Source organism: Xyrauchen texanus, chromosome 1 (genome assembly GCF_025860055.1).
Source record: "Xyrauchen texanus isolate HMW12.3.18 chromosome 1, RBS_HiC_50CHRs, whole genome shotgun sequence".
Classification (NCBI taxonomy): domain Eukaryota; kingdom Metazoa; phylum Chordata; class Actinopteri; order Cypriniformes; family Catostomidae; genus Xyrauchen; species Xyrauchen texanus.
This window is the reverse complement of record NC_068276.1, coordinates 18,892,317-18,920,133: the sequence shown is the minus strand read 5'-3', so window position 1 is coordinate 18,920,133 and position 27,817 is coordinate 18,892,317. Positions and strand designations below refer to the sequence as shown.

Sequence of the window (27,817 nt, the reverse complement as noted above, 5' to 3'; positions counted from 1 at the left end):
TGAATCTCAGACAGTTTCGAGGAAAATCAAGTAGAGGTGGGAATCAGTCACCTGAGAGAGTGAGGGAATGTGAGCCCAGACAGATGAAAGATGTTACACTCGTTGCCTGTCTTCTGTAATTCACATGCCTCCAGTCAATCTGCTCTCGACTGCAGGGACCACGTCCTTCACAGAGCTTTATTACACACACGCGCACACACCCACACACAGACACACACACACACACACACACACACACACACACACACACACACACACACACACACACACATGTTGTGTTTCCATGTTTTATGGGGACTTTCCATAGACATAATGGTTTTTATACTGTACAAACTTTATATTCTATCCCCTAAACCTAACCCTACCCCTAAACCTAACCCTCACAGAAAACTTTCTGCATTTTTACATTTGCAAAAAACATAATTTAGTATGATTTATAAGCTGTTTTCCTCATGGGGACCGACAAAATGTCCCCACAAGGTCAAAAATTTCGGGTTTTACTATCCTTATGGGGACATTTGGTCCCCACAAAGTGATAAATACACGCTCACACACACACACACACACACACACACACACACACACACACACACACACACACACACACACACCTCCATTCCATTTTTCCCCTTTTCCTGTTTAGACACTCATTTTCACTTCCTTCATATCTTTCTCACTCTGTGAGACACAATAACATGAGCAAAGCAGTCAAATAATGGCCCGTCATAGCAGTTAGCACACACACACACACACACACACACACACACACACACACACACACTCCCTTCACTTTCATAATTGACAATTGCCATCCTGTCTCACCTGTGAAGCTGCTCTCTCCACTCTTCCTCTTCCTGATGCCTTCCCTATCCGTCTCTCTCTTCTTCCTTCTCATGCTTGTTCTCTCCGGAGCAGTGTGTGAGTGAGTTGGGGGGAGGAGGAGCTGAAAGAGAGAGAGAGAGAGAGAGAGAGAGAGAGAGAGAGGGAGAGACAGAACATATCAAAATAAATAAATAAACAGGAATCCTTCTGTCTTTTTATTTCTTTCATTTCCCCCTTTGTTTCCTCTGCTACTTTACCTTATTAATTTTATATATTGCCTATTTTGATACTATAAGTACTGTCGACTAGACATGTGACGTATTTGGTACTACGGTATGTCACGTAATTAGCATGCACAATATTGTTACAGTGGGCACTTCTATACCGTAAATAATTCCAGATAACATTTTATTACCGCTAAGGAGGAACACAGCCGACCCAATATCTGCATTATAGTAGGGTTAAGTCTTTAGTGTGGATGTATTTTGGGTTCCATAAAAATGCAGAGGGGTTGTTGGTTGGAGATGGTTTCAATTTGTGTAAAATATGTGGGAGAAAAGTGGTGAAACTGCCGTGGACAACATGTCCGCTCATCCGCGGGACAATCATTCTGTTTGTCATGGTTCTGGTGGGTCTGCTGCGTTTTTCCTGTGTGTCTAAGTGGTGATTGTCTCCCTCTGTGTTTTCCTCTGCCACGTGGACAACGTGATTGAAGATCCCATCACGCCGTTCACAATTTATTAGTCTCACCAGCCGCTTCCTAACCTTGCCAATAAATACCCTCTTGTTTCACGTGTTCAATGCCAGATTGTTTGTTGTGTTTGCAAATGCAGTCTTACCCTTCTAATCTGTTTTTTCATTGTTTTAGTTTAGTTTTTCTGCCCAGTGTGCTCCCATTTCTCCTGTTCTCATCGCCTGTTGGATTACCGCTCTGTGGAATTTATCATTGGAATACCTACCTGGATTTAATATCTGCGGGTTTCATCATCTGCTTCACACCTTGGTGTTTGCAAGCTGATCATCGCTGTCATCATAATACCACAATACCATAATACCATAATTGTCTTAAACTCAATCCATCTGCATCTGTTGCTTTACATTTTCATCACTACCATTTTCATCTTTATCCTATAAACTGTTTGCTTTCCACATCCCTGGGTCCTCCAATACTAACCGTGATAGAACAATCTGGCCAAGAATGGACCCAGCGGAGGACACTTCACTTCGCACCACCTTCAGCCAACAGGGGATGCTCTTCATCAGCAGGAACAACTTAACTCTACCAGCCACACCACCAAACAGACGGTGGGGAGGATTACCGAATTAACATCTATGCTTTAGAACCTGCAAGTCTCTCCTAGCACCAATCTCACCACTACTGCTGCCACTCTTCCCGCAGTTGTCTTGTCCATCAGACACTCAGAGCCCGGATTGAACTGCCAGCTGCCTACCTCTGTGAGCCCAAGACATACAGATCATTCCTGTCTCAATGCTCCATGGTTTCTCTGTCCAGCCATCTGTGTTTCCCACTGAGAATTCCAAAGTGGCACACATCATCATCCTCCTCACCGGTCGGGCTGTGGAGTGGGGAATGGCGGTGTGGAATAAACAACACCCATGCTGCTCATACTTCTGCACTTTCTCAGAAGAATTCTGCAAGGTGTTTGATCGTTCTGCCAAGGGAACGGAGGCAGCGAAGGAGCTGTCTGAACTACGCCAAGGTGAAAGATCTGTCTCGGACTATTTGATTGAGTTTCGCACACTTGCTGCCTCATGTGGATGGAACAAGCAGGCCCTGTGGGTTCGGTTCCTGAATGGGCAATAGATTGGGAGGGGTATGGTAGCTGAAGGTACTTCAGCTGGGTTTCAGCTTGTGATATCCTGTATCCCACCCTCATTACTGATTTCCACCAGCATTGTGGTGGACTTTCTGAGGATGTCATGAGTGGTCCACGGGTTACATGGACGTCCCTCAGGTGGACAAGGCGATTGCGATGCACCTGTGCCTGCAAAATGCCGCCACCTGGCATCTCTGGTGACCACCTCCGCCCTGCATGCCATTACTATCCTGCAGGTAAACCAGGCCAAGGCACTAAAAGAACTGCATGTGGGTAGTCCTGATCTCGATGTGCTGCAGGAGCTGTGCTCGGCGACCGACCTTGCCTCCCGGCCGGGAGGTAAATCCTTTATTTCCTTTTCTCTTTTGTTCACCGCACCCAGAACGGGCTGTGGTACCCACATTGTCAAAAAGAGAGTGGTTTCCTCACTCCTTTGGTCACATAATCGGTGTCCACAGCTGCCCCGCTTTTTCGCGCCCGGCTGAACCACACCTACCCACTGTCTCGACGACAGCCCAAGAGGCCCTCCTCCTCAGTCGCTAACCCGCCCCATGCCGGTTTCGCAGAGCAAGGTAAGTGCTTCGAGCTCCCCCTCAGCATAGCCGCCTCGGGTCGAAGAACACTCCCTGACGAGATGTTGCCTGCTCCCCCCCGCCACGAGGCCCCAACCCCAGGTACGTCAGATGCGATCGTCCCCTTAGTGCCCCTCGCCCGGAGCTTGGATGCGTGGCTAACGCTTTCCAACCCATCATGGTGGCTGGCCAGGAACATTTGACTCGGCTACACAATTCAGTTCGCCAGGGGCCTGCCCCGGTTCAGCGAGAATGCCGCCACCCTGAGTACGGAGATCGCGACTCTTTTTCACAAGGGCACGATAGAGCCTGTCCCTCCAGCCGAGATGGGGAAAGGGTTCTACAGCCCTTACTTCGTGCCAAAGAAAGGCGGTGGGTTGCGGCCGATCTTGGACCTGCAATCTTACACAGACTCCTGTTCAAGATGCTGACGTAGAAACACATTTTGACGTGCGTCAGGCATCAAGATTGGTTTGCAGCGGTACACCTGAAGGACATGTACTTTCATGTCTTGGTTCTACCTCGCCACAGACCCTTCCTACGGTTTGCCTTCGACAACCAGGCATATCAGTACAAGGTCCTCCCCATCGGCCTGTCCTTGTCCCCTCGCGTCTTCACGAAAGTCGCAGAGGCAGCCCTTGCTCCGTTAAGGGAAGTGGGCATCCGCATATTCAACTACCTCGATGACTGGCTGATTGAAGCACACTCTCGAGAGTTGCTGTGTGCTGGCACACAGCTGGCCCCGGGGGCTGTGCAAATATGCATTCCCCCAGTGAGCCTTCTTGCACAGACTCTGTGAAAAGTCAGGGAGGACAAGGAACAAGTCACCCTCTTGGCCCCATACTGGCCCACCCAGACTTGGTTCTCGGACCTCACGCTTCTTGTGACAGCACCTCCCTGGCAGATTCCTCTGAGGAAGGACCATCTTTCTCACGGATGGGCATAATCTGGCACCCGCGCCCAGACCTCTGGAATGTCTGGCCCTTGGATGGGACGTGGAAGATCTAAGTGGCCTACCACCAGCAGTCGTAGACATGATCACTCAAGCCAGAGCTCCCTCTACCAGGCAGCTTTATGCCCTTAAGTGCAGTTTGTTTGCGAATTGGTGTTCTTCCCGAGCCGAAGACCCCCAGATATGCGCAGTTGGGTCAATGCTTTCCTTCCAGCAGCAGAGGCTGGAGAGGTGGCTGTCCCCCTCCACCTTGAAGGTATATGTAGCCTCTATAGCTGCACACCACGACACAGTGGATGGTAAGTCCCTAGAGAAACACGAACTGATCATAAAGGTTCCTCAGAGGCGCCCAAAGGCTGAATCCTCCCAGGCCATGCCTCTTCCCCTCATGGGATCTCTCCGTGATCCTCTTGGGCCTTTGGAGAGCCCCATTTGAGCCACTGGAGTCAGTAGAGCTGAAAGCCCTCTCCTTAAAGACGGCCCTCCTGATCGCGATCACCTCCATCAAGAGGGTGGGGGACCTGCAAGCGTTCTCTGTCAGCGACTTGAGATTCTCACATGATCCTGAGACCCTGACCGGGCTATGTGCCCAAGGTTCCCACGACCCCCTTCAGGGATCAGATGGTGAACCTGCAAGCGCTGCCCCAGGAGGAGGCAGACCCAGCCCTTTCGTTGCGGTGTCCGGTGTGTGCTTTGCGCACCTACTTGGATCGCAGATATATACTGTATCTCATATAACAAACCGTTTACATTTCTATGGCAGTCAATTGATTCTGTAAATTTTTATTTCGTCACAAGCAAAAATTTTCCTAAAACAAGACTGCTGCTTGGATGATCACTTCAATAAAAACTAGCAAATGAGAGAAACAGAGGCAGGCACACACAGACACGCACACTTACACACGTGCGTGCCGGCTCGCTCGCTCGCTCTCTCTCTCTCTCAGACACACACACACGGTTATAAGGTAAATTTATCAGGGTTTGCACAGCTGGACCTGTGCCAGATGAGAGGAGGAGAGAGAAGAGAGATATAGAGGCATGGGGTGGGACTGAGTGCTTTGATGTAATCTACTGTATCTCATCAACACACTCTCCACTTCAAGCTTTAACACTCCTCCTAGTGTTATTGTCTTCAGATGGATAAACACACTTACTGAATTATGGTAATGTGTGAGTATTTATCCACTGTAATAGAAAAACTGGGACACCATATTAGCAAATAATTTATCCCAAAGAGGAAGCTCCCATTTGAAGACACACACACACACAGAGAGAGAGAGAGAGAGAGAGAGAGAGAGAGAGAGAGAGAGAGAGTGGCCAATATAGCCAAAGAACTTTCAGCAAAGGCTTCTTGGGATAATTAGAGTGATTCTAAACACTATTTCTAGCAACTATTTTGAAGCAGGGTATCTGCAGGTTCAAAAGGAATGAAATGTAAGACCAAATAAAATAAACATTTAAGACCACTTTCGCAATAAAAAACAAAAACAAAAAACACATTAATTAACTGGTAAATACAAAACCACTGAGGCTATTTGAATGTCTCTGGAAACATTTTTTTTTAATATATTTTATTGTGCATTTATGTGTTAATAAGTTAATAAAACATTCAAACTCTAAATGAATTCATTATGAATGCATGTAGCCTAAAATATGTAGCCTATATTGTGACCTTTCTCTTTAGTCACTTTCTTTCTAGCAATACATGACACATTAGACCAATGCTTTGGCAACGTTACCGCTTATGTCAAACACGGAAGTGGTGGCAAAAACCATGCGCAAAAAAAACCTTTATTGGATTACGTTGTTGAAAAATTATTTCCGAGGGCTTTCGTTTTCTGCTGTGGCTTCAAGATCATCAAAAGAGCTGACTGGACTGAGGAGATCATTTCAACTCACAACTTTGAAAAAAATTATAGCGAACATGATTACATGTTTGTTATTAACTAATATCATTATATAATTGTATCACTAAGATTATGTTTGTATTTATGATGGTTTTGTGTCATACGTTCATTTAATCCTCTAATCTGTCAAATCTAACATAACAATCAGCGGGCTTTCTGCCACCACTTACTGTGCATGTGCTGACATTTTTGTAAATAAGAGGATTGGTCTATAGACCTTATTCACAGTAGCGCCATGTTTGAATTTTTAATGGGAACGGAATTGAGGCTGTGAGGGATAGACTTACCATTTCTTCAATGGCATGTACGGTTTAAATCTGTAAAAAGCTTCAATATCCCTTCTGATTTTCCACAACTTTCCACAAACTGCTGTCTGGAGTTTTTTGTCTACTTAGTGTCCTTGAAAATATATTTTTTCAATATTTTGTACATGGAAGAATCCAAAAACTCTTTCAACTGCAGTACAGCCCATTGAAGAGACTGTACGTCTATCCCGCACAGCCTTGTTGTCATTGCCGTTAAAAATCAAAGATGGAGCTGCTGTGAATAAGGTCTAGCATGTGCTGAATAACATATATATATATATATATTTTTTCCTGGCAGATACCTTTAACAAATACTATAACAGGTAGTTAAAGGGCAGTTCATTTAAAAATTACATTTCTGTCATCACTGCTCACCCTTAAGTCTGAATGAATTTTTCTCTGCCATGGAACAAAAAAAGGAGATGTAAAGCAAAAAGTTTAGTCTCAATTCACTGTCACTGCATATTTATTTTTCATTCAATGTAAGTGAATGATGACTGAAACTCTCTAATATCTCCTTTTGATATCCACTGAAATAAGAAAGTCATACAGGTTTGCAACAGCATGAAGGTAAGTAAGTGATGACAATTTTCTCATCAGTTTCCTTATAAATTGCAGTTTAAATTTGACAAGATGTATTGTAAATGTTAACAGATTAAATTATGAAAGAGAAGGAGAGGGAGAGACGCTGTGCTGTTGCTTTCCCCTGATTGGTCTGAATAACTTGCAGCATCATGTAGGCTGCTCTGTCTTTGTCTGTATGTGCACTGTCAGTGTCCTCTGCTGATTCATGATATAGGGAGCTGATTGAGACACACCCTCAGCTTGTTTTTAAAGTGTAACCTTTAAAGAACATGGCTTGCATTTACACCACACAAAATAAGTATTTTAAAGGGATACTTTAAATAAAAATATATATAGATATTTTTCACACCTGGGACATCATGAGGGTGAGCAAATAAAGAGATACTTTTCATTTTTGGGTGAACTATACCTTTAATGTAAATTAATTTAATCACAATTCATAATTACATGATAAAAAATAAAGAAATATGATTTTTTTCATAAATGGCAGCCTTATGCAATGGTATAGATAACCTTCAGTTCAGGAATTGTGTGGTGTGGGGGGCTTTTAAAGAGACTAAACAATGGGCCATGTTTATGAAACATGAGCAAAACAAATTTGAATAAGGCCCACTGTCTTTTTTACTTTAAATAAATAAATAAATCAATAAAATATTTGTATTTTAGCGTTTAGCGTAATATATAGTATTTATAATCTTAAGCTTAATTAAACAACAATTGAGGTCAATGGGAAGTCCCCATTTGGAAAGCTAGGTCAATTATACATTGTGTGTGTGTTTTTTACAGGAAATATACTGTATGGGGTCACTGGTATAATAGGGGCAGACTAAGGGAAACTTTGCCTACGTGATACTGTATGCATAGCTCTGCTCATATACATACTCACTATACCATTATACCCAAAGTACACAAGTATGTAGATATGCACATTAAGGCAAATCAACTTTGCACGTCACACACACACACACACACACACACACACACACACACACACACACACACACACTTACAAAGCTTCAGAGCTCCACACCAAAGAGCAACATGAAATATTCAGTGCAATTTTCAACATGCTTTATTCCCCCTGCACGTGTAGAAGTGCAAAAAAAGACAGAGAGGCAGGAAGGAGGGAAACAGGAGGGGGAGATGGAGTCAATGAGTGCAATGGGAGAGCAAGAGCAGAGAGAAAAGCCCAGCTGACTCTTTTCCAAGCAACTCCCCCTAGCAACAACCCTCGCTCAGTCTTTGCCCTATTGGCCGGCTGACAGACTGCATCACAATCCCATGCAGGACAATCAGCCAATGAGATGTCATAATGGGTCTGAGCTGTAGAGAGAGCAAAGCTTTTAAGATTCCACGTTCACCATGGCAACAGAAGCCTAACCCTAGCTTAAAGGTACAAGGCAGCAAAAAAACAACTACATACAAACCAAAACACATTGCTACTAGTGGACATATTGCTCCTTAAAACATATCTGTTTAATTGCAGACACTCACACAAAGCAACCACATACTAGGCACAATCATATACCTAAACAAGCATTCCAGCACAAAGGAGCAAAAACACTACAAAATAAAAATATACTGAACTTGACTCCCATAAGTCAAGATAGCAGTTTTTTGCCTAGTCAAGCTATTGTCTTCATCCGTCTGTCTAAGTGACAATGCATAATGCAGTATTTGAAGAAGATGTCTACATTGGAAGTGTTAAATACACACTGCGCATCACCTCTGTCTTTTGGAGCATGCATTCGCACAATGTTGAGGCCAGTTGTGTCTGAATACCATGTATAGATGCCAAACGATGCAGAGTTACATTAATTTGATCTTGGTTTGTTGTCCTTTTTCTAAAGAAATCAGACTGGTACAATTTCAGTTGGACTAAAAGTTGGACTCTGGGTTATTTGCAAGCAATTGGATAACGCCTATATCAAACAGTTGTAAACAGTCGATTGATAGAAAATGGACTAAAATTGCTCATGCCATAGCCGTACTTACTTCTTGAGCCTGATTTATACTAAGGAAGAAGCAAAACTTTTTTCTACTAGACCAACAAGCACCCTGGCTAACAAAGGTGGCATTTATACTCTGTGTGACATCATTTTAAAATTAGTTTGTTCAGAGTGACGTCACTATGTTTAATGTACTGTTCCAGCCACGAAAGTAATGTCAACGCAGGCCATTCTCTCCATGGATCGGTGCTTCTGGCACTGCATCGCTCCTTTGTCATGGAGCCCCTTCAATTGAAGCCTCAATCTAGGTGGAGGAGGACGTATCTCTGTTGCCTCCGTGTATGAGACAGTCAAATCGCCGCATCTTATCACGTGACTTGTTGAGCACATTACCGCAAAGACTTATGCACGTGTGGAGGCTTCACACTATTCTCCGCGGCATCCACGCACAACTCACCAAATGCCCTACTGAGAGTGAGAACCACATTATGGTGACCACGAGGAGGTTAACCCAACGTGATCCTGCCCACCCTAGCAACTGGGCCCATTGGTTGCTTAGGAGACCTGCCTGAAGTCACTCAGCAGGCCTGGATTCGAACTTGTGACTCCAGGTGTAGTAGTCAGAGTCAATTTGATCTTTATTATTGTACAACATCAAACAGATAAAGTTACTGCAGAAGTTATCATTGATAAGTAACGTTAATCTAACTTTAGCTAAGTTAGGTAATGTTAATGTTAGGTAACGTTAACGTTAGCTGTCAGTCTCCTCGCTTATGTCGACTGACGTATCTGGCTGCTTGTCGTGAAAAACTATTTATAATGTATGTAACGTTATATCTAACTAGCTAATGTTAGCTAATTATCTAACATTAACGTTATTACCAGCGGCACTGACAACATAACAATTTCCAGCATCTGAGGAGGAAGTTGGCTCATCATGTAACGTTAGGCTACTTGTAATGTTAACTCATTAAGTTGAAGTAATGCTACTGTTTTAAGCTTAATTTTTGTACCCTTGATTTTCAGATTATGAACATTTTTCAACATTTCAAGAGAGCAAAATCCTCCACCAGATGAGGAAGAAACCGCTATAGAGGTAGCTATCTAGGATAGCTAGCATCGTTAGATCGCAAGCCAACAGCCAAACAGATTATTCATAGGCTTTTGTCAAGAAATAAACTAAAATGACAATGGAATTTTAACGTTACTTGTTTGTTGCAGAAAAGAAACAGCCTCAGCTGACTCTCATAGAGGGGCAGACATTCAGAGAGCGGCAGCAGGGCAGGTACTTCCCATAAGGGCAGCAGGTGATTTTGACAGCAGAGAAAGTGGCAGTAGGTCAGAGTATTTTCAGTTCAGTTTTTGAACTGCTTTAAACTCAATCTTGCTTACCATGATTTGTCTTTTTTGTTTTTTCATGTTATCACCATTCATATCTATACAAACAATGTGTTTATGATTAAATTACTACTTGAGCACAAAATTGTTTACAAGAGCATAAAGTTCTTCATAGATCTAGCCTCTTAATTATGCTCTCAAATGTACAAAATGTGGAGGGTCCAAGGTCCACCCACCACAGTCTCACAAACTTCTGTGGGAAACACTGCAACATTATGGTACAAAAGCTGAAAATTGAGCTTAACTTGTACTCTATTAAACCCGGAAATTAAGTACAATAATTCTGATGTTTCAGCAGGGGTTAATTATACTGTAAAGCAGTATATACAAAGTAGCGATAGTGGGATGTTTTTCATGTTTCGGACTCAAGCGGATACATTAAAGCTCATAATGTCATCCAAATGATGCATTGTTGCATCATAAAGTGTTTTTTACTCCATTCTCAATGACAACAACATCAAACTCTAAAACTATGTTAACCAATCCAGATTGCTCGAGTATCTCATCATATCCAATCATGGTATGCGTTAGCTCTCTAAGAGGCACCGAAACAAAACAAACACGCATAAACTTTGTAAGACAGGGCATGGTGAATCTTCACTGACGAACAAAGACTGTGAAAATCTCATTTAAAGGTTTAAGGACCTTAAGCCTGTTGTAGGTAGAAGGTACAGAATTAAAGAACGAGAACAACATACATTCACACGTACACGGAGTGTGTTTGTGTGAGTTCTTTGTTCTCAAACTGAAGAGACTCACTCAATATTTCTCCAGTTTATAATAGTGAGAACAAAGCTACTGTAGAACTGACACTGAAAGAACATACACACAAGTCTCAAGAGTCACGTGAAGTGTGAGTGCTTAAGCTCATGGAATTGATCCATCTGTCACCCTGTCCACACAAAAAACCTGGAGAGGCATGTGCGTGTTTTAATGGGGTAAGGCTGTCAAAATTAACAACACGTAATTAAGGATGTGCCATAACTTTCCTGTGAGCATTGGGTTGATGGCTGACTCCCATAACAACTGTCTAATTAAAGCCAACATTAATTATGTACATACTCTGTTTAGAGATGGATCACACACAGACACTTTTTGTAGGTCTGGATGACATATTAGACCAGATGTATAAGGATAATTTGATTAATGTTGGGATTTTACACATACACTATATTGCCAAATTATCTGGACAACACCTTCTAGTTAAGGAGTATGGCAATTTCAACTACACACTTTACGAGCAGGTGCATAAAATCAAGATATTTTCTTAGACAAACATTTTTAGAAGAATGAGGCTTTGCCTCTGTTCACAATGCAAGGTCCATAAAGAAACGGTTTACTGAGTCTAGAGTGGAAGAAGAACTTGATTGGCCTGCACAAAGTCAAGATCTGAAGCCCCACTGAACACCTTTGGAATGAATTGGAACACAGAGTAGGAGTCCACCGCCCAACATCAGTGACTTATGCTCTCGTTTCTGAATGGGAGCAATCCCCTAAATCCAAGTTCCAATTTCAATTGGAAAGCCTTCCCTGAGGAGTGGAAACTGTTATAAAAGCAAAGGGAGAACCAACTCTTCAGTAATATAAATTAATTCAGCTGTACTAGAAAGTGAGTTACCTTTTCCTAGTGCATTTCCATACCTTTATTAGGAACTTAAATGCACGTGGGTGCAGATTGTAGGTAGTGTTAAGTTTGAACTTTAGGCCTTTCAGTATAACAAATAAGTATAAATATAAATAAAATGTATGTTGATTTTATTGTAGGAAACCAATTTAAGGAAAACATGTTCTGTAGATGCCAACTAACATAATTTAGTTCTTGTATGTCTGAGAAACTGTGTGTGAGCTGTTTTTGCTGTTAATATTACATTTATCTTATCAAGTCAAAGCTTATTCTGTGAACAAATGACTCACCCGGTTATCAGCGTGAGTCTGACTCAAGTCACAAATAAACAACTATAATGTCAAAGTCGAGTCTCGAGTATTCTAATTTTGTTCAGGTTAGTCAATACTGTAAGTCCTCCAAATTGGGACTTGTGACTGGCTTGCGTCCAAGTCACGATACCCGACTTCACATCTTTGGAGCCCGGCCTCCAACCAACACTCCAAAGAGACGTCCCACACACCCCCGCACCATATTAAAAAGCTTATTATCACAGTGACGTAGAGTTGACACAAGCTCTCCTGCTGTTCAGTTATTCAGCTCACAGCCTGAAGAGATGTTATTGAATTCTTAGAGAGCAAGACTAGTTTTGTGCCTCGAGTGCAAGCAAAACAAAGTCAGAACTTTTCCTGACAGACTGCATAAAATCCCAACAAAGAATGAAAAAGATATACTCCAATTTGTCAATATGCTGTGCAACATAACACTTTTTTTAGAGGTACACAAGCTGTGCTGTCTTCTTGCAGTTCGGTATGCATTTGACTACCATTGAATGAGGGACAGACAGTACGTTTATATGCGCTGTTATAATCAAGTTAAAGCAGGTTTTTGCATAGCCAAGGTACAGTCTTCATCGGTCCAAGTATACCTGACAATGCATAATCAAATATGACTTCAGATGAAGAAGCTTTGTAGATGTTTTCCAGTTGACTTTTAGCATGATATTAGCTTGCAAAACCCAACAACAGAAGTCAGATATCTAGATACTCAACAGCGAGACAAAATGTAAAACTTCACAGCTCTGTACATTTCTTAAATTTTCTACGGCCATTGTACATATCGTTCACCATGATACCTCTACCTTGTTTGTGTTACATTCAACTTTCCAGTTATGCGTGCCTGTCATGCATCACCTCTGTCTTTCGGACCATGAATCCACAAACAGCCGAGGTCAGTTGTGGTCCAGTTAACGTGTATACATGCTGGACAAAGCAGAGCTCAGTTGGACTAAAGCTTTTTTTCCCCACAAGACATTTTAGAGACAAATTACTGTTTCAGTAATAAAAAAATGTAACTTTTAAAGTGCATGAAAATGTACAGAGTAACCATGTCTCATTCGATTACATAAAATTATATATGATACTATTGTTGTTCCATTGTGTTTTGTACTTCTCTTTTTATACTTTTTTATTTTCTTCATTTACTTATCACTGTTTATTACTATATATATTGCCATCAGCTAATCCGCTACTGCTTTAGCAATACAAATGTAGGGCCCAGTGAAATCCATTTTATAATTTTCCAAATTCCGTTTTTCCAAATATCGTGTTTTCAGTTTTATTTTTTCTGAATTCCATGTTTTGAAGTTTAATGTAATAAAAAAATCATATCTAACGACTCATAACATTTTAACATATCATTGGATTATTCTTATGAAATCAAGTGTTTTTATACAGCGCTGCAGCTATACAGAAGGGGGGTATAAAGACTGACAGAGAAAGGGAGAGAGACAGAGAAAAAGAGAGGTGGACAGGCCATGATTGATTTCACTGGGCGCAGCAGCATCTGGGTAATGTCTGTGTGTTGGGGTTAAGCAGGTGACAAAGCATGTGTGTATATGTGTGCACAGTGTTCACTATCAGGCTGTTTGGTCCCTGCGCATACAGACACAACACAGTTCAAATTTTGCCATTACATTTGAAAACTGCATGGCACTATTGGGTTAATTTACAGTGATGCCTTTTAACATGTGTGATCACAAAGCAGTCAGTCTCTCCTCCATCTTCTCCAGTGTTCTGTCTTTCTCTCCCTCTTTCCCTGTTAGGGCCTCTTAAGCACAAAGGCCTGGTACACAAAGAGCTGAGAGCAGTGACCCAGCCTATGGGGTGGGGGTGGGCTTTGATTTGCTTCTTTTATTCAAAAGAGGTGGAGGGTGACAAGAATGTTTTGATTTTTATTCACCCATTTTTCACCATTCAAAAGCTAACATGGGGAAGATCTCACTAAGAGAGTGAACAGATAAATGTAATGACGATTGCATATCTGAGTTCACATCTACTAATTGCAACAGTTAATGTATGTGTAAAGGATAAGGTACAGTCAAACAAAATAAACCTCAACAGGGTGATCAAGACCCCATCGTGATGAAGAAATGCACAGGGTTTATTTAGCAATAATGGTGAGCTGACTGTACATTATCCCACTTTTACATGACTAATGACCAAATTAATAAATAAATAAACATGAAATGAAGTTCTAAACGCAACTTCGGGAGGATGTTGAAGCAGTGGGGTCTGGGGGATCTTCTACCAAATATTTAGAAATATATTATATATACACCAAACTATTTAAATATTTTACAGAGTTTATCAACTGAGTGCAGTTGGATAGGAATGTTAAAAGAGCAACTGTTCGTTTTGAAGCATAATGACAGCAGTCCAGTTTTTGTTTAAATATGTCAACAATTATAATCAGATTACCGTATATTATATCTAGATTATATATCTTTTTACTTTCACGTACAGAAGTATGGGGGCATAGAAGCCCTTTAAAATGAGAAAGACTAGTCTACCAACTATTCATTTTATTGTATTTCCTTGCCAGAGATGATGACATCTTATGAATTTTCAGAAATCTATATGTTGTTTTATTAAATGCTCGTAACATGTTGATTAATGACGCTAAAATTAGAAGGACAAGACGTTATGGTCTAAGGTGCTTTGGAATCACGTTAACTTATGCGGTGCCTCATGTCTACTCACACCGTAAGTGACATGCACCTGATCGTCTCGATGTAGAACATCTCAAAAGCTAATCAACGATAGTGTGGATTTTTTTTTGCAACAAATATCAAGATTGTTTTATCATCCAGCCCTAAAAACATTTAATAGCTTTGCTGTTGGTGACATTGTTAAAACGCTCTCACAGTGGTATTTAACCCTCAAGTTAAAGATACTTCATTCCTCTCTGTCCTTTAATCCCTTCAGGGCCTCCTGCACTTGTGCTCCACTCCCTCTCTCTCCTCTCATCCTTCTATTTCTCTTGGTTAGCTGAGCTTCAGGCATGTACTGTATCACTTCCTTTGTACAAAAACATATACACACAGATCCATTAAACCCTCAGGACACACACACACACACACACACACACACACACACACACACACACACACACACACACACACACACACACACACACACACACACACACACCAGGTGGGTTGAGTGTGTCGTCACCCCTTTCATTCCACTCTCTGAGTGACATCCTGTTCTTTTCTCCACGCTGTGAGGAGGTGTGCGCAGGATATCTATCCACACGACTTCCTACAGCTGACTCAGCTAACATCTCTCACGACCCTCTTTTACTCCTTTTCCTTCCTCTCTCTCTCCCTCCTACTGTCCATTCAGTTCGATCAGTCATTGCTGGGCATGACTTTTAAAGATGATTTACCAAAGTTAAAGGTAAAGTTTACCCAAAAATGAAATTTCTGTAATAATTTACATGCTTGGTATATAGATACCACAGTCAATTAACCCAAAATGTAAGTTATATTAAGTGAATAAATTGCCTGTCACATGTGCTAGTAGCTGTTTTCATCCAAATTAGAAATGTAATTTATGCAAAAAAAAATCACAATATTGCAAAAACAATTCACAAATAAAGCCACGTTCCATCACATTTGTTCAAGAGAACAAAACTGTCCCTTCCAGGGCAATTGTAGCCACTGTGGCTCTTTTTTTTCATTTAATAAATTGCTTGTGGTTTACACCTTCGAACCGAGGAACTGGATGTTTGCTAGCATTCAGTGGCAGTTGCCTTATATCTGGGAGTGACAGCGCATTAGTTCTGGGAGGTAATAGTAGCCAGCAGCTGTAATTAATCGTGTATGAGAGTGCGCTATATGAACCAAAAGTGTCAAAAAAACACTTCAGATGCACCGGAGGTCAGATTATATATTATTAAACATACATGTTTTTTTTAGACATTTATAATGATTGATTTTGATAGATAAGATGCGATTGCAAATGCTATTGCCTGGTATGTGCACCGCTAAATTGTCTACATGGCAATGCAGCATGGGATTCTGAGTTCGTCATAGCATAGAAGCATAGAAGGTTCTAAAAAGCTAGCCCTTCCACTTTCCCAGCCGCGGAAGTGGTGAGAATGAGTGATGGACAGAATGGGAGAAGGCTCAAATAGAATAAACTAGTTTATACTGTATATTCTTTGTTTGACGTCAGCATCAAAATAGCCAGCTTTGACAGAAACAGCTTTATACTTTTATTCTGTGATTATTTGTATGTTTTTAACATAATAAATAAAGATATTGTGATGTTGAAAAGACTATTTGAGCAGCTGATTCATTATGACAACAGCTTCAGTCCCGCTCTGCTGGTAAACAGCAGCATGAATGCAGATCGTACACATCTGAGCCCAGCCAAGTGTAATCACAAACACGATTTGATCGTACGTTTGAAAGGTTTAGGTCAACATACAAGTAAAAAGAAAACTGGCTTATTTTCTATTAAAGACTTTCACCGGAATTACAGTTAATATTGCTGCAGCATTATCCAGTAGACTAAATATACATTTATATTGAAATAATGTCTAGTTAGATGTTTGTGTTTCTTTACATATAAAAGGAGTACCCCAATCAGTTCCACACAGTGAGGTATAAATATTTTAAACTGATTAAGAAAAACAACAAACATTTTTATGCGATACCCAAATTTGCATAAAAATACGGAGATGGAAACAGCTTTTGTGAACAAACTTCTCTCAAAAAGCTCATGAATGTGCATATGTATACATGTATAGTGTTTTACTATACTTATCAAGGTGTGCAATTTCAAGGTGAACCCAGTGATTTTTTGCTAATTGCTAAACATTTAAACAGAAAGACATGAATAGTATTTTTGGACAATTTTTAAAAAATGATGTACACTCACATGAGATGAAGACTAAAGTCATATCAGTCTTCTTTACATGGTGCTGGGTACATATTCATAAGTGCTGTCATCCTGAGATCATATGCCGAATATTACTAGCTTTATCTTGATAAGCACTTTCAGTATAACTGGACTTTTTCACTTACTGAATAAATTACTCAATGCTGACTGCGAATAGCACATTTCAACAGTATGTGAGAACACTACAGTACAGGGTCTCAGATATTTTCCAAAAACAGGAACCAAGATTAAATCGGAGTAAAATAAAAGAACAATAAAAAGTGAATAAAACCGCTGTATCTCAGACGTCATTCAGCGGTGTGAAGAGTTATGTGCCATTCAAGGCGAGAGGGATGTGTGTCTATAAAGGTGACACTCTTGACAGTGTGGACATGGCAGATGATTGACAGTCTTGTCATAGTGATTGATATTATGTCCTAATAGCTGCATGCTGTCATATGTTTACCAGAAACACTGCAATAACTCTCTCTCTCTCACACGCATAATCTAATTTACTTCAGTCCAGTCCACATTCAACAGCGTTCCATCTAATCCACAGCCGACACATCCATCTCTCCACTCCTGAAGGACATGCTCTCTGAATCTGTCCTCTTTCTAACATTTCACCAAATACTACTTATTGAAAATCTCCAGTCATCTCTCATAAAATATACAAGTGCTTCTCAACTGGTTTTGCTTAAGGAGGAATGTTTTACATTGGACATCAAGTAGCAACTCATAATTAAAGTTTAAATGATTTTAAAATATCCTTGGCCACATTTTTTTAGTCTTGTATTGTTTTGTTCATGGTTTTCGAGGATGTCACACAACCTATCCATGTTGACATCAGCCTAATTTGGCTAGTTTCTACCAAGTGACAGATACATTTGTTCCAGAATACAGTAGAGCCTTTGAAGTCAACAACAAAAGATACTTTAAAATGTTTCCTCCTACTTTTTAAAATTGGATAAGCCTATTTATTTTGCCATCCTAACTGTGCATGGTTACATGACTAGTTGCATTTTATTATTTGCATTTAGCACCGTTTTCCCCTGCAGTCTACGACCCTTTCACAACAAAACTGTGACCCATTTGTGGGTCTTGAACCACCAGTTGAGAACCACAGGAAAATACCACAAAATACCCAACACAATCTCTCTTCAATTCTCACTGATGTGGAAAGAATTAGCAAATGTCTCATTGTTCCTGTTTTTGTCTAGTTAAATAAATAATTTCTATACTCCGTCCTCCAATGTTGTTCTGTCCTTTTTTCATATTCTTTTTTGTGTTTGTGCAAAATTGTTACACATTTGTACATTGCAACAGAAAGATCAATAAATATTCCAGAGTTACATGTTGCATGAGTTTATGTTGTTATGAATAAAAAGTATAATGACATATAAAAAGGACAATCACATTGGTTTTTGTGTAAGGATCAAAGTCAATCACCCCTGGTGGTTTGAATGTAACATCACACCTGAATGGTTAAAAAAAGGCTTTATCTGTACACTGTAGTAGACACCAAGCATCATTCAGAATGTTAAAACATTGCGCCTTAACAAGGACTCTTTCTCCTCTGTTCACCATCACAGTTGTGCAAGCACATACTTGTACCCACACACTGTTTAAGCCCTTTGTGTATGTCAAACTTCGCATTCAGTAAGAGAAAGTGGACAGGAATCCATGAGAGCTCTTTGCATGGCTTACATTGTTAAATAAATCAACCACTGTAATACAAACAACAGACTGCTCTTACAGACCTCTCAGTATAGTGGTCAATGAGAAGCAGCCAAAGAGCAACCACCAAACAGTATCAGTTCTCCTCCGATGACAGAACAGCAGCGGAAAAGAAACAAGTATACATATATGTGTGTGTGTATATATATAGGTATATGATTTAGATATATTTCAGTTGGACTTTTCTAGGATTTCATCATTAATAACTGTTCTGTAGTACCTGTAGTACAAATTCCCATAAAAGGGCATTTAAACAAATAGTCCTGGTTTAATGACACACAAGCTCTACAGTCAGCATGCTATTAATTGCCACAGAAAATAATGTTGATTCTACCTGCAGTGTAAACAAATGAAAACATGTTCACAGACGTATCTAGTATGGGAGCAGGCCGTGACAGCTGCGGCCTTTTCTCTATGTTCTCGGCAGGGGCCTTTTAATGCTTTTTTTTTCAAAAATACATAACAGGGGGTTATCGCAGGTAACCAGCACCTGTGGAGCACCTACCCCAGTACAGGGCATGCTAGAACACAAACTGGGTCTGGCTGCGAATTCCTCCGTCAAATTCGCCAGCCACAGGGCTAGGGAGGAAGGACATCCAGGGTCTTGTGAACTTGCATGGGAATAGAAAGCGCACATCTTTGCCTCATGGAGTGGAAAGGCACTGTACGAAAGCGGTATACCCAGCCAGCTGTCCCGTAAACGTACCTGTTCATACCTGACAACGCACGGGATGAAACCGGTTCAACCCAGAAATAAAAAATCTTGTGAAGGTATTGGGTGTTGCTCAGCCCGCTGAGGCTGCCCAAGAGGATGCCACACTCTGTAGAGTGTGCTCTAAATCCCAAAGGCGTGGCACGTCAGTCTGGTTCTGGTATGCCGACGCGATGGCATCCACGGTCCAGTGGGCAAGCCTCTGTTTGGAGACAGTGTTCCCTTTCCGCTGTCCGCCAAAGCAGACAAAGAGCTGCTCAGAGCATCTAGAGCCCTGCTTGCAAACCAAATAGATGCGGACACAGGAACGGCAAGTCTGAGTCTGCCTCCTCCCGGGGCAGCTTCACTTGCAGGCTCACAAGATCAAGATTTTCTCAAAGATCAGAGGTGTTTGGGGCTCCCAAGAGCGACCCCTAATGTCATTACATCGACACAACATTGAGTGAGTGACAGCTAGGGAACTTCTGGTTAACCAAGATCCCTGTATCGATATTTTTTCATGGAAAGGTATGCAAAAAACTTTTCTACTTCCTTCAAAGTTATTAAAAGAAATAAGTGTCCTGAGATATCTCACCGGTCTCGGTGACAGATATAGACTTTGTTAATAGCAAACAAAAATGTGTCAAGGGACTGCGGATATAGACGCTTTTCACCTGTCAATCATTTTGCTCGTTCTCATAATGTTGTATTTGAAGCTACTGTTGAATTTGACAGCCACTGGAACAAACAATGCTGCTCTTTTGCTCTCTTTTGGTCTCAAACTGATCTTTGGAGGGCGGGGTTTTGGAATGAGGAGGTGTGGCTAATTCAACTGATAATTCTCAGTCATGAGAAAGCTTCAGAATGCTAAAATCGCTTACAGCACCTTTAAAGAGCAACATGCAGGTTGAATTTATAACTGAATTAATACTTTATATTGTCTGCAGAGGTCTTTTAAAAACACATATGTAGAAATTACTAATGAAATCTCATTTGATGTAGAGATTTTGATGAAAATGTGCTAGGCTCTGGAATACGCCTTTCCCGCTATAGCAACGCGTCATATGACGTAGGGCTGAGGCAAATAAAAGAGCTCATGGTCAGCTCTCTCATTGTTGGGTGTTGATGTAGTTAGAGCAGTAGTGAGAGACAGAAAGTTTTAGATCGAGTTTTAGAGAAGCCATAATGGTAAATTATTGTGTTTGTGCTGGTTGCACGAATTCCAGCCTGTCAGGACATCGTGTCCATCATTTTCCTTCTACTGAAAAACAAGGCTTTTCGGTCTTGGGTGCGTTTTGTGCAGGTGAAGAGAGCAGACTTCACTGCCGCGTCTGTTACCACACACTCGGTCGTTTGTGAGCACATTTCACTCGGAGAATTATCGACCTGGAGATTTGTTGGAGTCTCGGATGGGATTTCGGAGTAAGGACCATGTGAGGCTGATTACTGATGCTGTTCCCTCGGTGCACTCGATGGAATCAAGTCCACCGTCAAAGTTTACACCGGATTTTGGCGGGACTGGAGGACCAAGTGCTAACGTTAGCAGACATTCTGTGCAACGAAAACGAGCACTTAGCAGAGTAAGTCTTACTTTTAATTATTTTAACTCTTAATTTGTGTAATTTCATAATAATTATAGTATAATATTTTTATATAATATATTTTTTATAATATTAAATATTTAATATTTATTTAGTATAATAATACAGGGAGAGGAGAGAGACTGAGCTTTAGGACAGGTTGTGGTAACGTAATTGTCTGGCTTCTGAAATGAATTTAGTAGTTTGCACAATGCTATAGCTATTGGCAGGAAGCTAGTCCAACTCTCCCGTTTCCCCCGCATTTCAATTCAAACTGTTCTCCCACTGGTTTTCTTGACACCACAGCTCTACTTCTCTCCTCTGCCCATTGTTCCTCCCCCTGGCTTCTATCTCGCCTAGGAGGCTCATAATTATAGGCCTGGGGGCCATCATAGGCATGTTCGTCCACACCGGAGAACTCGGTTTCTTCAATCGTATCCATTGTAACCTGAGCTTGAGCTTGACCAGACTCCCTCGGCCATCGTCACTTCCGGTTAGTGCTTTATAGACGCGGAAGTTATTTTATCACAATTTATCTCAAAATATCGTTAATGGCTAAATATATATTACTCCAGTTCAGAAAATCTAGTTGTTTTATCATCAACATACACTATGCTATATAGGGGTGTCCAACCTGTATGTTGCTCTTTAAAAAGTAGGTTCAATATTTTCCAGATTATATTTTAATTATTTATTTTGCCTGTAGTACCAGTAAATTCTTAAAATAGTCTTTATAACATCACATTTACAATTGTTCTGAAACAGTTTAAATTGGTCTTTAAACTTTCAAAAATTTAGGAAGGAGGTCCCTTTCAAGGCAATCATCATATTTGGGGGTCCTTGGCATCAAAAACCCCTGATCTAAATAAGCGCAATATTTGAGAATAGCATTTATCAGTGTGGTCAAAACCACTTTTAAGGCGAGAGAGAAGTTGAAACTGAAAACACATGATTCTCTCTCACTCTCTCTCTCTCTCTCTCTCTCTCTCTCTCTCTCTCATGAACACACTGGGTCTCTGTCAGGTGTTTGGTGCAGTTTCAATCATGATCCAGTTATGATATTGCGGGGTACTGCAATATATTGAATCATGATAACATATGTATCGCAATATGAATAATATTTTGAGGTTGTTGGCGACACTCAGCCCTACTTTTAACCAGAAATTAACTGAATATAATCCTTTAATCTCAATTCCTTTAATCTTTCCTACTTTGATATGCAAGAAATGTGGTAAACTAATAAAGAGCTCGCAATACTGTACTGTTTGTGCAGTATCTGAATATGGCAACAACAATGTGAATGTTTACTGTGGGCAAAACACTTTCCAACACAGGGATTAACACAGTGATCTACTTTGTGTGTCAGTGGAGACAATTTAATCTTCAAGTTCATGCTAACTGACCTCTTGTCTTCCCCCCTCCACTTCAGGCATGGAGCTGTTCGGGTAGCATCTATCCATACTATCCATCCACTTATAAAAGCGTGTTTTGACGATCCTCTCCAATTGGTTGAGAGAAAGCAGTGTGGGCGTTCCGGTGTACCTGTGAGTCCTTGAGTCTTCCTGAGTGCCACTCATGTTGGCCAACCAAATCTCAGCCACGGTGAACCAACATCTGTAAAAAGAAGACATATATAGATAAATAAAGATATATGAGAATAATTTCTTTACTTAGTAGAGGATCTCATATCAGCCAAAAGATGTAAAGGAAAGTCATGATCCACTAGCTTAAAAGACAAGAGCAATGATCCTTGTGTGATTGTAAATTGCTCACACGTTCAACAATATTGTCATAAAGAAACATGCTTATGGTAGACTAAAATCATAGTATTTTTTGTTTTTTAAACACAGTGTGCTTGTGAAGAAACAGGACAAAGTTTTGTACTCTGTGTTAACAAAAGAAGCCAACCAGCCTCCATTTTCTAAGTATGTGCTGCCATCTAATGGTATTATTACTCTTTAATCACACAAAATCTCTCACTGCTCATAAATAGTCCAATTTAAATTTATTAATAAATAGAGATGTTTAAATCTGGTAGATTTTAAATGACTGTGTACATTTGTCTGGGACACGATGTAGGAATAAAGAGAAGAATTTTTGCAATAAAATGTTTAAAGCAAGAATGAAATATAGTTAATCTGGAAGTGTAACAAGATAGATGACAATAAATTACAATTCAGCTGACAACAACGACTTATTCTGAAAAAGCTGGGACTGTATGTAAAAAGCCAATAAAAACAAAAAGGGATTATTTGTACAGCCGATTCCCCCTGTGCTATTTTGCAAGCACTATGACAACAAATTATTCTATGTTTTACATTGAGAATGTTTTTTAATATACACAAATTTTAAATCAGATGATTGCAACATGCTCCAAAAATGTTGGAACAGTCAAGTGTTTACCACTGTCACCATTTCATCTAATAACACTTATTAGGCGAAGGACTGGGGCATTAAAGATACAAGTTTGCTTAATTTAGCTAACAGAATTTTCCCTTATTTATCCATCATGTAGGTTTTCAGCTGCACTATTGTATGGGGCCTTCATTGTCATATTTTGCTCTTTATAATGTGTCACACAATCTCAATTGGAGACAGGTCAGGACTGCAGGCATGCCAATCTAGCTCCCGTACTCTTAATGCAGCACTGCACTTGTAAACTGGGCAGTGCATGGTTTGGCTTTTTATTGCTGAAAAATGCAGGGACGTGCCTGGATATGATGCTGGCATTTATTGTGCACTCACAGATGTGCATGTTACCCATGCCATAGGCATTGACACACAACTATAGCATGACAGACACTGGCTTTTGGACCTGAATCTGATAACAGCTTGGATTGTCCTTTTCCTCTCTGCCTGGAGAACAAGACAGCTATTTTTTTTTTTTTTTAAACTAAAAACTCGTTGGACCACAAAACACAATTCCACTGTTCTACTTTCCATTTCAGATGAGACCGAGCCCAGAGAAGTCGGCAGCGCTTCTGGGCAGTGTTGATGTATGGCTTCTGCTTTGCATAGTGAAGCCTTAACATGCATCTGTGGATGCAGCGGTGAATAATGATGAGTGCCAAAGGTTTACTGAAGTATTCCTGAGCTCATATCATGATATTCATTACAGACGCTTGATGTTTTTCCAGAAGTGGTTTTTGGCATTGCCCTTTACGGACATAGATTTAATCGGAGTCCTTGAATCTTTTAACTATATTGTACACTGTGGAGGGTGGACTGCCCAAAATCCTTCCAATTTGTCTTTGAGGAATATTGTGCTGATATATCTGTTGGCAAATTTGCGAGCCTCAACCCATCCTTGCTCCTGTACTCTGAAAGGCATCTTATATGCTATAACAAGATTGCCTCACCTGTTTCACATCACCTTGTTATTTCAACTTGTTATAATTGTTATTAGAGAGTTTCTCTCTCAAAAAGTTGTTTTTAAACTTCTGTTGTTTATAAATGCACTTTATAAATACAGTTTGACTTGACTATTAGACCTAAACCGCCCCAATCTCAACTTTTTTGGATCATGCAGAAATCATCTTTTTTTAAATGAGTGTCTATTAAAAAACAAAAAACTGCTAAATTCACAAGGTATAATAGTATACCTTGTGAATATAGTATAGGATGATTAAAATTTACAAATCACTCCTTTTTGTTTTTATTGAATTTTCCATACTGTCCGAACTTTTTGGCAATTGGGGTTGTAAAATAATTCCATCAGAGTAATAAGTACAAACAGTATAAACAAATATAGTGCTGAGCAAAAACAGTCTACTGAGAGATATTCTGTACTATGCGCTGTCCCAACAAACTAGCAACAACATTACCCCAGTAATCCTGATTTGACAGAAGTGTCTGAAAGCTGAGGCATTGATAACATGAGACTGTTGTTGTTTTCAGTTGCAATTCCCCAAGGACTGAGGTTTGAGATGGTTCCTAGGTGGAGGAAGGTTACTGAATTAGTAGGGAGGGTGTATAATCAATGTTGAAATTATATTAAATTGTATTAAATTATATTTACAGTAAATCACACTGGGTAGGTGTCCTCCAGATCCATTGAGTGTGTGTGTTTTTTTTATTTGTTTAACATATGATGTTAAACAAATGGAGAAAAGTAATTGACTGTATCATTTCTGCAACAGGAGGTGGGGCAATGACCCTAAACATTTGCATTCTGATTCCCCCTCCCTGACTGACAGCAGAACCATCCAGGGGCACTCTGCCCCACCAAAGACTGCATCCTAGTAACGGCCCTTAATAATTAATATTAATAATGCTAACATAGCAGTGATGTGAAACATTGCATATGTAACTTGGACCCCAGTGATGTGACAACTGTGAAAATCAAATGTGGAGATCAAACAAAATTTGTGGAGATAGTCCCTCCTCAAATCATGGCAGATTTCACAATCTAGAAAGATCCAGCAGCAGCATGCGCACGAGGAACTGTTAAACGGGCCTGCAGCGCACTCTAGTGGTCATAAAAGGTAAAGGGAAGGAAAAGGGGGCGGCGACGTACAGTCAGCAGTCAGAGAGGAAGAGAAAAAAACACGACATAGAAAAGAAAAATCTAATGTTCTTCCTGAAAAATCTCTAATCCCGCCACAACTTCACCACATGACATAAGAAAATGCGACACTGTTCCTCGAGTAGCGTAATCGGGCCCAAATCCCATTCAACGACCGCGATTATCTAACATGTACTTATTTAAGTATTAAAACCCCTCTCTCACACACACAACACGAGTGCATTTACAGACGTTATATATTTATAGACGTCAATATATATATATATATATATATATATATACAAACACTATATATGTGTGTGTGTGTGTATGTGCACGAGCACGGACTTTACTATTCCCGATAGGATACCACATGATTGCACAATGTTAAACTCCCACGGTCTTCCCGTAAAGCGGTTCATATTAACTATGATCTCACCAGTGTGTGTTACTGGTAAAGGATGGGCAACTTTATCCACCACTCATTTCGAAACCTTCCCTCAATGACTTTTGTGTTTGCTTGGAACTGTCAAATATTGACTCTGAATGGCATCAACCTGCATGTTCAGACTATCTCACTGCAAGGAAATTAAACTCGAGAATTAAACACGCATCTGATTTGAATCCAGGCGTTTAGTTGCGTTTCACACCTAGTGATTGACGGCAACACATCTAATAGAACACGTCATATCATGAGAAGCTAAACAACATAAAACTGTTAGATGAACAGTGATGAATAAAGTATAGAAAGTATCAATCTTTACCTGCTAAAGCACGGAGGGTCAGACTGGGAGGTGGCTTCTTCTCGCATGTCCTCATTGTATTAAAAAAAAAAAAATCAAAAGCTACTACGCAGTTTCTTTCCTCTCCCGCGCGTTGAATTAACGCAGCAGACCTGGATCCGCCAGCACCTTCATGATGTCACTAATCTGCACATTGAAAACGCGCTCGTGCACATTTTAAAATTCGGCGTGGATGTGGACTGTCCTTGCAGATGCTATATGAAACCACTGTAAAATGAGATGATGTGACAAACATCAGCGCGCATTATTCCAGAGTATTCCCTCCAAAACAGCGTGCACATATCTCACGACTTCTCTCTTCTTTGGCAAAGCGAGGATTTTGCCAAAAATGGTGCCACGGCGCGAGTCCCTTATGTCCACTTATGAGATGCATTTTTATGTTGAGGTACGCGTGTGGAAATTGCGCAGTTTTTAATCCGCTGCAAACGCAGGCACTCCCCTCTCTCTGTCCTATGTTTTCTCCAGCACTCTTTCTAGCAGCTTCCCTTCTTCTCCTTATTCTTTCTCCTCCTCCCTCTCTCGGTTCCCCCCTCAAGCAGGTTTATTTTCGGTGGAAGTGTCTCTTGGACCCGCACCGCCCCGCCTCCGTTTCTCCAGAGCGCTCGAGACTTCCAAATTCCACCATCACTCACTCCGTCTGGAACTGCACCGACCTGACTATGGTGTCCATTCCCAGGGTCTGGGAATACTGTGATGATGTTAATGTTGATGGGTACGAATTGGCTTGTATTAAGTGCCTTTCCATTGAACTACACCATCTGTAACTAGATTATGACAAACTTTGATGGTTGCTTGACAAAGCCTTATTTAAAATATATATACAAAAAATGTCAAGGTCATTACTAAGTAGTTGCTAGAGTGTTCTGACTGGTTGCTAAGTGCTGCTAGGCTGTTCTAGCTGGTTGCTAGGGTCTTCTGGTTGGTTGCTAGGGTTCTCTAGTGGGTTGCTGGGGTGTTCTGGCTGGTTGCAAGGTGTAAGCTTGTTGTTAAAAAGAGTGTTGATGGATAGATCAGTGGACAGTATATGAGATTTGGGGGATTTTCGATTGTCTCAGGAAAACAATAAAAAATCAGATCAGTTAGAAAAGACAAGCCCTGGAAACCGCATACAGTATGGAAAGTAATATGTGTCATTGAGGACTTGAATTTGAACATTTACTTGAACTTGAATTTGCAGTTTGAACTTGAATTGAAGGACTTGAATTTGAACAAGTTTACTTGAATTACATCAAACTTGAAATTCAAATTTATGTGGCACAAATTCAATACACTGATTCAGATTTTATATTGAGATTCGGGTAAATTTGACGAAGACATCCAGGGCACTCAGAAAGAGCACTCGA

The 27,817-nt window shown here is 40.5% G+C and overlaps 1 protein-coding gene across 2 annotated transcripts in view; it reads right to left on the bottom strand.

The window, feature by feature from the left end:
- The window catches only part of LOC127623424 (lysine-specific demethylase 6B-like), a 116,008-nt gene extending 89,014 nt beyond the window's left edge, over window positions 1–26,994 (bottom strand). Inside the window, exons 1-4 of one of the 2 annotated variants that reach the window (XM_052097890.1) lie at window positions 26,436–26,994; window positions 22,571–22,781; window positions 823–943; window positions 52–175 (exon numbers count right to left, since the gene is read on the bottom strand). The gene's annotated coding sequence lies outside the window, so the exon portion shown is untranslated. The other variant, XM_052098003.1, reaches the window with a different exon arrangement.
- Window positions 26,995–27,817: the final 823 nt, after the last annotated feature.